Source organism: Bactrocera latifrons, unplaced genomic scaffold (genome assembly GCF_001853355.1).
Source record: "Bactrocera latifrons isolate USDA-ARS-PBARC rearing strain unplaced genomic scaffold, ASM185335v1 scaffold_245, whole genome shotgun sequence".
Lineage (NCBI taxonomy): Eukaryota > Metazoa > Arthropoda > Insecta > Diptera > Tephritidae > Bactrocera > Bactrocera latifrons.
This window is the reverse complement of record NW_017536019.1, coordinates 412,171-425,464: the sequence shown is the minus strand read 5'-3', so window position 1 is coordinate 425,464 and position 13,294 is coordinate 412,171.

Sequence of the window (13,294 nt, the reverse complement as noted above, 5' to 3'; positions counted from 1 at the left end):
ATAGCCCTGACATTGCACCATCGCATTACTATTTGTTTCGATCAATAAAGAACTCCCTTAATGGAGTATAGTTGGCTCCTAGAGAAGCCTGTGCAGATTACTTTTCGCAGTTTTTCGCCCGAGAAACCATAACAATTTTACTTTGATGGAATAATGTCTCTAGCGGAAATAAGGCAAAAAGCGGTACATATTTGGTTAAYYAAARTTCATTAGAAATACAAGAAACATCCCAAGACAGGTAAAAGACGAGAATAAGTTCTAATGTTGGATAAAATAAATCAGATGCGACGTATATACTAGCCATGGCTTCGGTTCGAATTTTAAGAAAGTCGCATTAAAAAATGTCCACCTTGTAAATATTCTCGCGGCTATACGCCGTTTCTCTACTCTGTCACCCAGATGAATTGACATAAGATAGTATRCCGATACCCCTTTATGGTGGTATAACCGCTTTCTTTAATGCAACCAAGTTTTGTTTTCCGCATATTAGATAACTTCTACCATTGTGAATGGCTCTGATAACAAATATTTCTCAAAAAGTGCTCCCACGTTTATTCACCAACCAGTACTGCTTGTTCGATTCACTCTCCAACCTTACTACTATTCTTGCATCCATTATGTAGCTTTCACGCGAAATGAATCATTTTCAAAGGAGTTTAGAGCGATATTATTGTATAATAAATATTTGAAGTAATATTTCTTGTAATAAAGTCTAAAACATAATATCAATTTCCTACTGGGTAAGGGGTATTACATTTTGCTCTCCATTTAAATGTGTATGTGTGGCTCGAAGCATTAGGCGAATCAAACGATTGATGTTGCAACACATGTCGAGCAAAAGTAATAACAACACACAACAACAACAACTCGGTATCAAGAGCAAACGTGCGATACCGGCAACAAATCAACAGCAGTAATGAGCATCAACAACTATTCAAGAGCAAGTATGAGGGCGTATTTGTGTGACGACTAAAAACGACGATAAATATCCATAATAATTGCTTAAAGTATTTTACTTAACAAAATTGCTGACTTTAAAGGCTTGCTGCAAATTGGTAATATCCAAGAAATCATTTAAAAATTTATTACACAGTGCAACAAAATWTAATGGTACCAAATAGGTTCACATGCACTTAAGCTGTAGCTCATCTTTCCACTGGGTTAGTGCGGTCAACAGGAAAATCTATTTACACACACACACACACACATATGAAATATGTAGTTAGTTGCACACATGTTTACACTTGTGGCACGATACACTTGCAACTTCCCAGCCGCTTTCTGCGGTTGTCTGTCGAAACTTTCGATGGGCCATTCAATCATTGTCCCACTCCCTTTTCGTAACGTTTGTGTTTCGGTCAGTTTTCAGTCATTCGTGTTCATTAATCAATATGTTGTGTCTGCCTGTGCGTTGCGTCTGCAGCTCCTGTCCGCTCATTCGTCAATGCGTGGATCAAGGAAACGTTTGAAGTGACCTTTCGAATCTTTGTTGCCCAGGCCTGTCTGCAAGTGCCGCTGCTCATCCATCTTATGATTGCGGTTTGCTGACTGATGCAAGACCGTTTGACCTAAGCCGGCAGCGGCGCACATTGTGTGGTTGGTTTTGTTCTTTAATCACAAAACTAATTCTGTTCGGTCGAGTCTGTGCTCCTGCCAAACATTTCTGTGTGTGAATGCACTTTGCTGCCGATGATCTTTTCTTTTCATTTCGATTCGCTTTCAACTGCTTGCCGGATAATAGAATAATGCAAAACAAGTTGTAATCGTTTGCATGCCTCCTCTTGGCTGGTTGACTCATCCGCTTTTGGTGTTGATAATTCGGGAATTTATGAGTTTGGTGTTATCTTAAACAAAGTAATTATTCTTCAAGCTAATGGAATGATCAATTTAAATAGTTTTTATAAAAAAGGGAAGAGGTCTGAATTAATTATTGTATTAGCATGAAGATCGTGTTTTTGAAATAAAAATTCAATCTCTGAAGTCAAATTATTTTTCTCTTGTCTGAAACCTCATTTGGTATAGAACGGTTCGCAGATATTCTTTTGGAACCTCATCGAGCTTTAGGTATTGCTCAACGTCAGTTAACACAGCCGTATTACTTTTGTGGGCATACCTAATTTAGACATAGGGCATAAAGAAAGCTCCTTCCTCCGAAGAGGTGGTGTGTGCCGATTCTCCTTTCACGGGGCTTTTCTACGATTTGTCGCATGAAGATTATTGCGTCAGTGGTTAATTTTCCACGCCTAAAACCACASTGATAAGGTCCAATCAGTTTGTTGACAATGGGCTTTAATCTTTCACACAATACGCTCGATAGAACCTTGTATGCGATGTTGAGGAGACTTATCCCACGGTTGTTGGCGCAGATTGTGGGGTCTTCCTTTCTGTGGATTGGGCAGAACTTTCTTTCATTCCAATTGTCAGGCATCTACAAAGCAACTRATGCCTGTTCGTTATCAGTTCTTCGCCGCCCGGCAATCCATCGGCCCCCATCACTAAGTTGTTCAGACTGGTAATTGCTATTMAAATTTATTCATGGTCGGGAAATAGAACATCTGCTCCATCGTCATCGATAGGGAAATCGGGTTCAATATCTCCTGGGGTTTTGCTTTCACTGCTATTTAAGTATCCTTTGGGCATCAGTCTCTAGATCACATCTGGGTGCTCTACAAGAGTTGAGTTAAGCGATGGTTTTATTAAAACCAGCAAAGAGGTTCCGTAAATACGTTAAACATATAACAAGTAGTGGTGGCGGACTAGTTTTAAATCCAACTAATAAACATTCCATAGTGTTCTGAATGGAAAGTGTTCATGAAAGCAGGCAACAACAGCAATAGTCACTAGCTAAAGGAATATAAATAAACAAAGGAATTACGCAAAAGTAAACAAGCGATAGAAGTTCGTCTTATGAATGAGATTAGTGCTGAAGAACATAAAATGCGAAACGAATGCACCCAATAATCACTTCAATAACAACAACAACCAAAGCATTGCGACACAACACTGCAACACATCAGCAATGACAGCAATACCAAACAATCACAATCCCAATCACACACACAAGCCCACATACATGTGTACAATTGAGCAGTTATGCCAGCAGCAGGTACTTCAACGTCGTCGGAGTTACTGCACATTCTTGGGCGCTGGAATTTTGTTTACCAAGTCACGCTGCTATTGCGCTCATAAACTCAACGCCCCACCACACGGTGATGAAATCAAATCAAAAGCGCAGAAATAAGTGAAATTCTTTATACTTTTATTCGAAATGGTAATTAAACTTTTGAACTTCGCTCGCCACAGCGGCCAACCGGCCAACCGGCCAACGGACGTAGACAATACAACAAGACTAACGAAAAGCAATCTACGGAATGAGCACATAATGACAATTATTACAGGAAAATAGCAAGAATGACTTGGTGCTATGTCGTCACATGAAGGCGACTGTTGTTGCATGTCCAGCGCTTGAAATGGAATTGAATGGGAGCGTGGAGCACCGACCTGCCGACTCTGCTGCGTGGCCTCAGCTACAAGAGAGATTAGCGAGACAACAGACAAATAATGGTTAAATAGATAGATATTTACAAAAAAATAAAAATCATAAAAAAACAAAAACAATAAGCACATAATCGAGGAGCACACGCAGCAAGTAAACCTGCCACTTCATTAGTTTTTCCTTTTTTTCGAGTTTTTTTTCGTGCGTTCAACAGAAGTATCAAACAAAAGTGAAGTCTAAAAAATTGTTACGCCCAACAACAAACAACTTTGAACAAGAATTGATAAGCTATAAATGTGTGTGTGTGATTGACGGAGGGTTCAGTTGGCGGGCGGTGCCACAAATGGGAGATTACGCGACCTGCTGCTGGCGTTAATTACAATTTTATTATTTTCGTTTCACTTCATGTCGATTTATTCCACTTATTTTGTCGGCTTTCGTTCGCTTGTTTATTTACTATTATTATATTTTTTTACTTTTTCTATTCCCTTYATTACCCGCACTTTTTTCTAATCAATTGCTGTGATTTAAGTGACGTCCTTCACGGTTGTTACGAGGGGTTATGTCAGCCGGGTTTTCGAACTTTTGTATGTCATGAGTTTGGCTTGTGGAACTCATTCTTTCGAGTACTTTTTCTCCTTCTCTCATTATTTTWCAAACCATTTGCATGAATGCGCCAGCAGAAGGAAGTCTTCAGACATCATACCTCAATTTACAATTGATTCGGTAATTAAAGCGGTTCGCTGAGGCATAATGTCAAGAATCATCTCATTTATCTTTAAAGCCCAGCAGGAATTTTTTGAACAGATAACCTTTTTTGATTAGATCTAGTGTTCATTTCTCTAAGTAAACGTATTCATGGATTGTGTATTGTAAAATATAATCCAAGTGCTTTCTTTGTATTGGTGTCCTCGATTATGAACTTTTGGATAATGAATTGATGGAAAAATATAAAATGTACYTGACATTTTTTATGTCAAATACTACATTTTTCAGTTCGAAGACGTCTAACGCTCGCTAAAAACAATTATTACTCAATGACTGTAACAATTCTGTCATCTGGATACAGAGCACAAAGATAACCTCTTAAAAGAACATTACAATATTTTCAAACACACTTTGTCATCGGTTTCAACTTCACACAGGATTTGATTTCTCTACTGGGCAGCCAAATAATATACACCCCATTATATACAAGCATCAACACTCAAATGCCCGCTGTCAAACACAACTCAACTCAATCTTAATCGAGTGTCGTAGTCAGACAGCYAGTCAATTGGAGCGAGACTGAARAAATCAACGAAAATAATATATTGACATTAAGGATGCCAAAGGAAAATATTTTTTTTTTTTTTACAATGCTCAACCTGCGCATATCTATTGAAATTACTTGGTGGATTGCGAGGTGAGGAAGGCGAGTAATTCGAAAGTTTGCATAATCGAATGCAACCGTCCAGCTTAGACGCCAACGCAGTGAGAAGCCAATACCCACACCCCCGCCTGGCAGGTGGCCAAAGCGTAGGGGTGGGAAAGGAGGCACGACCTTGCGCATTGTTTGCTGCTGGCCCCACACTTTGGATGCTATTGACGCAAAATTTCGGGTCACGTGATGCTAATAACATTAGGTAATAGAAAATTCTGCCAGCGCGCCAATGAAATTTTCGCCTTGACGTTCCTTTGTAATTGAAACTTACGCGAGCCGAAGGAATGCGCGCGCCAACTCAGTCGTAATGTAGTGGAAGGAGTGGCTATCGGAGAACTCGGTGAAGCATGCTGGTGCTAATTGAGTTTTGGAATTCTTAGTGGAATTTTTATACAGGAATGTATTTAGAAGTATGTGTGTATGTATRTATGTGTGTGTAATGGAACAATTTCTAAGTTTTAATTTCAATTCATAGTCGATCTCGCTGTTGTTGCATGCTTTCAACTGATTATTTTGTGAGTTGGCGAGTTAAATGAGTGAGCAAGAATTCAGTTATTCGTTGGAAAAGAGCTTATTAGTTTTCATGCAGAATAGGTGGTTCTTTTTTCAGTGAAGAGATGTAAATYTTTGAGCTAAAGATACTTATTTATTAAATATTAGATTTTTTATTAAATGTCTAAAATAATATTTCGTCTAAATAAGGTTAGGTTCGGTGAGATGCTGATCTAGATGGATTGCACATGGACTGCTATTGGTTTGTCATAAAAACGAAGAACTTCTGTGTTCGAACTTATAAATTAGTAAAACGTTAGTAGCTAATACAAATTCTCACAGACTTTTTATTTCCCTTCCCGCCAGCTCGGTGGGATGTCTGAAAATATAGCGCATTCCAAGTGTTAAGTCTTAACCTCCAACGTCAGCTCAAAAGCAAGGTGGATCAAATCAATGYGGTGATCAACGCCCTGAAAATACTAGTGTAGAATGGACATACTAACCACTTTGGTAGCGTTCGAGGCTCATCTAGAATATCTGCCGTGCTTTGGATTCAGCACACGATTGCAAGGCAACTCCACATTCAACTGACAAAGTGGCATTTCTTCCCGCATTTGGATTTTAACCTAAATTGTGTGATACAACTACCATGATACTCCCTGCAAGGGCTCCTGCTTCCCATGGTATCAGAATTAAGTCTCTGGTCAGACCTCGTAGCCGAAACTACTACCGATTGAGCTTCCATACAGCTCTGAAGTGGTGACCATGGGTTGGATCCCATACACAAAACATACCCACACGACTCATACAAAAGCCACCAATAATGCCCAGCTAAACGCCTTCGCCGCTTAAACATCTCACTCGCAAACGACCCTAACTGTTCAGTATTCCGAATAGTGCAGATCACACCACTCACATTTAATCGTTCATCAGTCCAGCTAATCCCCATACTACCCAGATTCCTCTACCACCGCCACACAAAAACAATCCCACCTTTCAGAGCAGAGAGAGCAGAAATGCATTCAGAGGCCCATGAAAACCCAAAGTCAGAAAAACAACAATMAACAAGTGTGAAGTATAGCACGTCTTACACTCATGGTCAGACCCAGGTATTCGACTTGCGTCACATATCTGATACCAACTTCCCAAACGCAGGACAGTCCAAAAGGAAGTGTTGAGTGGTKTCCATCTGGTCTTCTTCCATAGAGCAGATGACTTACCAGCCTTACAGCATAGCGCTTATCGGACAATGGCCTGTTAGGCAATATGGCTAGCCATATTGAGGGCAAAGAGATCACTAAATCTCTTGCGATCRATCKTGGMAAAAAAGATTATGCGACARCGTAAGTACCGATGGTGGCCCAGCGATGACCAAGCGAATCGTCGAATAGCAAAGTTTTCCATATCAAAACTTGACTTTGATAGATCAGTTTGTACGGCAKCTATAACCTATAGCGACTCGATATTGGAGGTTCCGATAAATGAGCAGCTTCTTGGGGATAAAAAGATGTGTTTAAAAATAAGATCTATGTACATATATCTCAAAACAAGTGAGGGGACAGTTGACGAACGCACAAGGACATGGCTACACCTTTATAGGGTCTCCGAAGATTTCCTTTAGATGTTACAAACAACGTGACAAACTCAATTCAGGATATAAATATCAAAGTTAATCAAAATAGTTGCTCAAAAYGCAGATCTCGTTGTTAAATTTCTTAAATATTCACAAAAACGAATGCAGAAATTAAAGCATGCGCATAACGGTATAAGCATATGACGCTTCACAAGAACCACGGCTATTAATTCGTTTTTATATAAAAAGTGATATTTGTGCGGTACCTTTATCACTCACTTAAAACCACATAACCGTTAAATAACAACAAAAACACAACTAACGGACATGCATACACAAATATTTTAATCTAATCTTAATTATTGCAGTTTTTCAAATTTTGCAAAAAGCTGTCACACATTCTATCCATCGCAAATGCCAGCACACACACCCGCACGGGTACACATATCAACCGTTAACGCCAACGCAGCAGCTCCTCATCTATCAGCAAAAGCTACGCCGACCTTAAAAAATAGCAGTGACCAGCGACCGACCGARCRACCCAGTGCGCCTTCGACCACACGAGGCGGCGCGCCATCATTCATGGCGAAAAACGCGCAACAACAACAGCAGCAAAAACAGCGACAACAACTTGTCACAGCTGTCAGTCTTTAACTTTATCTCTGTATTAAATTTTGCATGCAGCCGGAYAGTATTAATTTATATGCTTGCCACACAACAACAGCAACAAACACCAACCATACATAATAGCAAAGCAAACAGAAATAAAAGTTACTCGAGCACACACTTATGTAGGTATGTATGCGTATAGGAAGGGATACCACCCAATTGAGCAGAGTTCAAGCGTTGCGAGGCGAGCGCGGTGGCCGGGCGGCACACATTTGACCTCGAATGTCAAGCGGAGTTGTCAAAACATGTTGCCACAGCAAATGGGGCTTCAACGGCCGGCCGCCTTCAAAAATTTCGGGCGGCTCGAAGTTACAAAGAGTGCCCAACGCGCGCGTTGTTGCCATCCACCACTTACGGTTGGTTGGTGAGTCGATCTTTTTGGCGTCCCTATGTATGTGTCGCTAGGTAGTTGTGTAAGCTGGTTGCTGTATGCCTCCTATGTTGCACGAGTAATTAAATTGCTACTCTGGCAACAATAAGAATATTTTTGTTGGCACTTGCGATTCAAGTTGCACACAAACACACGCACACGGCCGGTAGACAGTGTTGTAATTGTTTTGCCTTGTGCTTGCAACCAAAATTTCTCATTTGTTGGCAGTTAATTAATGGGAAAAGTGGTCACAAAAATGTTCGAAAAGATACGACAGATCGACAGAGAACGGATACAGATAAATTCATCTGCTCCAAAAGTCCGAAATTTAAAATGGTAATGGATCAAATGTGATAAATATTAGACTAGGACAGACTGTGAGCCGTTTTGAACCATAAAATATTGGTTAGTCGAAAAAGTCTTTTCGTATTTTGTCAATAGATGCCGTTGCAGTCGTATTCGCCAGTGCTACCAAACACATTTTGTCATACGTCAGTTGAAAAGATGAGATTCTGAGCTGCATTTAACCAAAAAAAAAAAAAACAAATTCCGGAAAGTTGAAAAAAGTTACAGCTGATCAAAAATGAGTAAAAATAATGAAGAAATTCGCTATATTTTTAAATGTTTGTATAAAAAAGCGAAGAATACCACCAATGAAATTTATGAAGCTTATGAAGACGATGCTGTATCAGTTCGTGTAGCGAAGCAATGGTTCGCTTGCTTTCGTTCTGGAAATTTCGATGTGAGAGATGCACTTCTCTCTGGTCGACCTAYCGTTGGAAAAGTCGATGAAATGATGGAAAAGACTGACCAGGACCGTCACATGAGCAGCCATGACATCGCTAAGGAACTTGGCATTCATTATCAAACGGTTTTGAACCATTTAAAAAAGGCTATCCACAAAAAGAAGCTCGATGTTTCGCTAACACATGAATTGTCTGTGAAAATTTTAAAGGACTGAATAACATCTGCAATTCTTTGCTGAAATGAAATGAAATCAAACCATTTCTGAAGCTAGTGGTAACAGGAGATAAAAAGTGGATCAAATACAACAATAAAGTGCGAAAAAGAACATTTTTCAAGCGTGGTGAAGCTCAACAAATGGTCGCAAAGCCACGATTGACACCTCGAAAGGTTATGCTGAGTGTTTGTTGGGATTGGAAAGAAATCATCCACTATGAGCTGCTCGAACGATGGATTCTACATTTTACTGTCAACTACTGATGAGATTTAAGCAAGTAATCCAAAAAAAAAAAAAAAAAAACAATAGCCAGAACTGATCAACAGAGAGGACTTCGTCTTCCATCAGAACAAAACAAGACCACACACATTTTTGATGACTCGGCAAAAACTGGGAGAGCTTGGCAGCGAAGTTTTGATGTATCCACCATATAGCTCCGAATTTGCACCATAGGACTACCATTTATTTCGGTCAATGTAGAACTTCCTTAGTAGAGTAAAGTTGGCTTCAAGAGAAGCCTGTGAAAATGTTTGTCGTAATTTTTCGCCGAGAAACCAGAAAAGTTTTATATTGATGGAATAATGTCTTTAGTGGAAAAATGGCAAAAAGTGGTTGACAAAAATGGTACATATTTGTATTATTAAAGTTCAAAARCTAAGTTGAAGTTTGATTAGAAATGCGAAAATACTTTTTCGACTACCCGACAGTTTAATARTGTTACATGTTTGCATTTACAATAGAGACAGGTGAAGGTGACTTTCGGCAACAATTAGCCCAATTTATGCAGTCAGTTCAAATTAGTAGCTTAAAAAATCGAAAGCAACAAAAACAGGCAATATTTTGAATTTATTAAGCCCCGACATATGTATGCCGGTGTGTACGCTGCGTAAACCCACACAAATACATATTTACTTTAGTTTCCAAATTTTGTGCGCATATTTGTGTTAGTCACTGTGTGTTTACTCTGCCACAGCGCAAAATCAATAAAACGTCACATTTCCAATTCATTCTCAAAAATGTGTTTGCATTGTTATTTTTCGTCGACAAACTGCATGTTTATCTATCCGAGGGCATGTAAATACACACGCCTTAGCACAAGTGTATGTACACACCTCCCAGACCCCCCTCGCAGACTTGTGAAATGCGTATTTGCTGAAGCCGGTGTCTTTTTGCGCGATTTTCGGTTGCAGTTTTTTTGACTTTACCGAAAAGTTAAACTTGCGCAAGTAAAATAGTGAAAAAGTGCGTCGGCAACATTGGCGAATTTTCGTTGAAGGCAAAGAAAATTTAAACAAAACACGACAGAAGTGCCGGTCATGTTGCCGGCTGCGTCTTTCGGAACTTGTTAAGTGTTTTTTGCTGAGCGGCAACGCGCCTTTCGCCAAATTGTCCTTAACATCATTGTGGAGGGTCAAAAGGCCGTTCGGCGGCACTTCAAAGGCGCAGCGTGCAGCGCAGGGTCAGTGTTAGCTTTTTCCCAAGCTATTTAAAACTTTTCGCTACCTCTTGCCACTCCAAGAGTTTTTACTTTTGCCGCTAGAAAGGCGTTTACTTATGAACAGCTAAAGTCCTGCAACTTTTCGCTGTCTCGAATAATTTTTTAAATGCGTTTAAATATTTAATAGTTTACTGAAACGTGCCGACATCCGGTCGTCTAACAATATCGCTTCGGTATGGGAGCTCACAATGTTATCTGCTTTCAGAATATTTTTATGTGTTTGGATGCAGTACCTTTCTGCTTACTAAAGTGAGGTTAGGTACAGTTGTCAGCGAAGAATAATTAGTATGAAATGTGACTAACTTGAACAATAATTTTTCATTGGCAATGAATATGTACGAGTACCTTGAAAGTTTCTTCGTTTTCCCTTTTTTAAAATGATAAAAATTGAACCTTATCTGAATCTTAACCCTATTGTGACTGGGTGGACCGACTTGTGAAAGCAAACTTCGTGATAAACACACATATATAGGTTTGATATAATTTTCAACTTATAGGATCTCAGTGGTYAGGCAGTCGCAGTGGAAGATTCAAGAGATGTATGCAATTTTTTGTGGGGAATTATAATCCGGTGAAGTGCAAAGGAGAAAAAAAGTCATTGCCCGAATGGTTACCCTTGAACGATTGTCTATTTTAAAGGGTTACTTCGGTTTACGTGTTTCAAAAAATCAAATTTTTTATTGCCTTATCCAATTCGACAACATCTTTAGAATATTGTCCCAAATTKTTTAGTTGAGCAGAGCAATAGTTTCGGAGTCACAGCCTTKAGAACTCGAGGCCAGCTAGGCTAACTGCGCCGTCTTGGAACGTTTTTCTCGGAACTATATTTTTGAAACCGGTTGACAAGATTTCTCGAGAACTACTCAACCGATTTTTATGAAATTTTACACAGGTCTTTGAAATACAATTCTTAAAGACTTGAACAATTTGAGAAAGAAATATATAAATAAAAATGCCGCGAAATTTTCGCGGAAATTTTAATTTTTTTGCAAAAATGTCTGCCCAAAACTCAATTTTCACTTTTTTTCCTTGCTCCAAGTTCTAAGTTAGGGTTTTAACTAAAACACGTATTTTTTCACTTTACATGTTTTTTCTAAAAATTTCCATGTAACCCCTTAATTAACCTTGGTCTTACAAAACACAGAAATTAACTATTTTTTTTTAAATACTGCTTTTATAATTCAAACAAAACAAAAATATAAAAATTCCCATTAAATATTTTTTTTTTAATTTTGGTAAGTTTTGGGTTAAAGTAGTCTCAAATAATTTAATTTTTTTACAAATATTTTCTAAAGTCACTCCAAAACCACACAAATTTTTTATTTATTTATTTATTTACTTTTTTGTTTTGTTTTTTTAAGAAAAAATAATGTTCGAGCTTTTAAGGGTTAACGTAGTCTTGGAAAACTCAATACCACCACGTTTATTCTGTTGTTTGTTTTGCTATAATCCAATCGTAAAAGCCAACGGTAATTAGCGATACGATCTACTTTGTCGTCACTGCCATATTCATAACTTTGCCACTCCGAACACAGAAAATATTGAAATTGCAGCTCAATACCTGCTTAAACTTTTTATGAGCATMACTCGAAATCCATTATTGCTTCCTCCGTGTTATCAGGAAATTCGATACTTTCTTCACGTACTCGAAGACGATGGCAACGAAGCGTTCACATGAAGATGCGTGTATSTGTGTGTGTGTTCGAACTCATTTACCCAGCTGACCGGTCTAATCTGACGCATCATAAATTAAGGCAATCTTCCGGTGACGCCAATGGACTATGGAACTCAATTAAGTTGAAATCGAACACCCGACGAACAGCAAACAAAAAGGGAATACTGAATACTATTTATACAACTAAGTGGGTGCTAAGGAATATGAGCATGTTTGAGTGGAGTCTAGCAATGAGGGCATTGTTTGGCTGATATTGTCGCTAATGTTTTGGGAACGGTTGCCAACTACCTGCCTGTTCTATTGTCACGGCGCGTAATTACACAKTAAGTACTGAGAAAAAAATATTRTAGAAAATGTATGTGAAGACTCTTMAATTTATATATATRTATGTATGTACATAGGTACAATAAATATGCGTATACTTAAAGCTCGAGTTACCATTAATGACACCTCCGAGTGTATTTTCAATATTTTATTACCTGAAAAAGAGAGAAAAATAATTATTATTGCTTTGTTTAGAGAACAAACGTGTTTATTTAAATTTAAGCTTATTTTTAATTAGCTTTTCGAGCTTTCTAAGCCAGTATGAAAAATCAACTTGTTGCTCCTTTTCCCCTCTCTGTCATTTCACTCATTTCACTGCGAAAATATTTATCTTGAAAAATGCAAAAGAGCTCTGCTTTTCAAATAATTCTCAGTGGGATTAAAAGAGCGCTCTTTGCATGAAAATATAATTAAATAAGCAGAAATAACAAACTCAGACGCAGCGCACATTCACGCCGTCGCTGCAAAATGTAGTGGTACAAGTTTTKGCGCTTGAGGGAATTCGGTTATGCTGCTGTGAAAAAAGTGAAGTTTGGGTTTAGCAGTCCACCGAGCTTCGGTAGCTTTGATGGCATGCGTCGGCAGCATACTGTGTRCGAAGAGCATGCAAAGTTCACACTCGAGAGTCACTGGGGGTTAATTTCGCTAGCGACAGACGCTCAAATRCTGTGTGCAGTGCACTTCCGGCTGGAGTTTAAGCGAATTTGAGTTTTTAATTAGTGTCACTGGAAGTACGTTGGCACAGACAAAATACATAAATATTTGAATGTATTTGTTGGGCAACCCAGACCAAGTATATTAAAAATATTATTT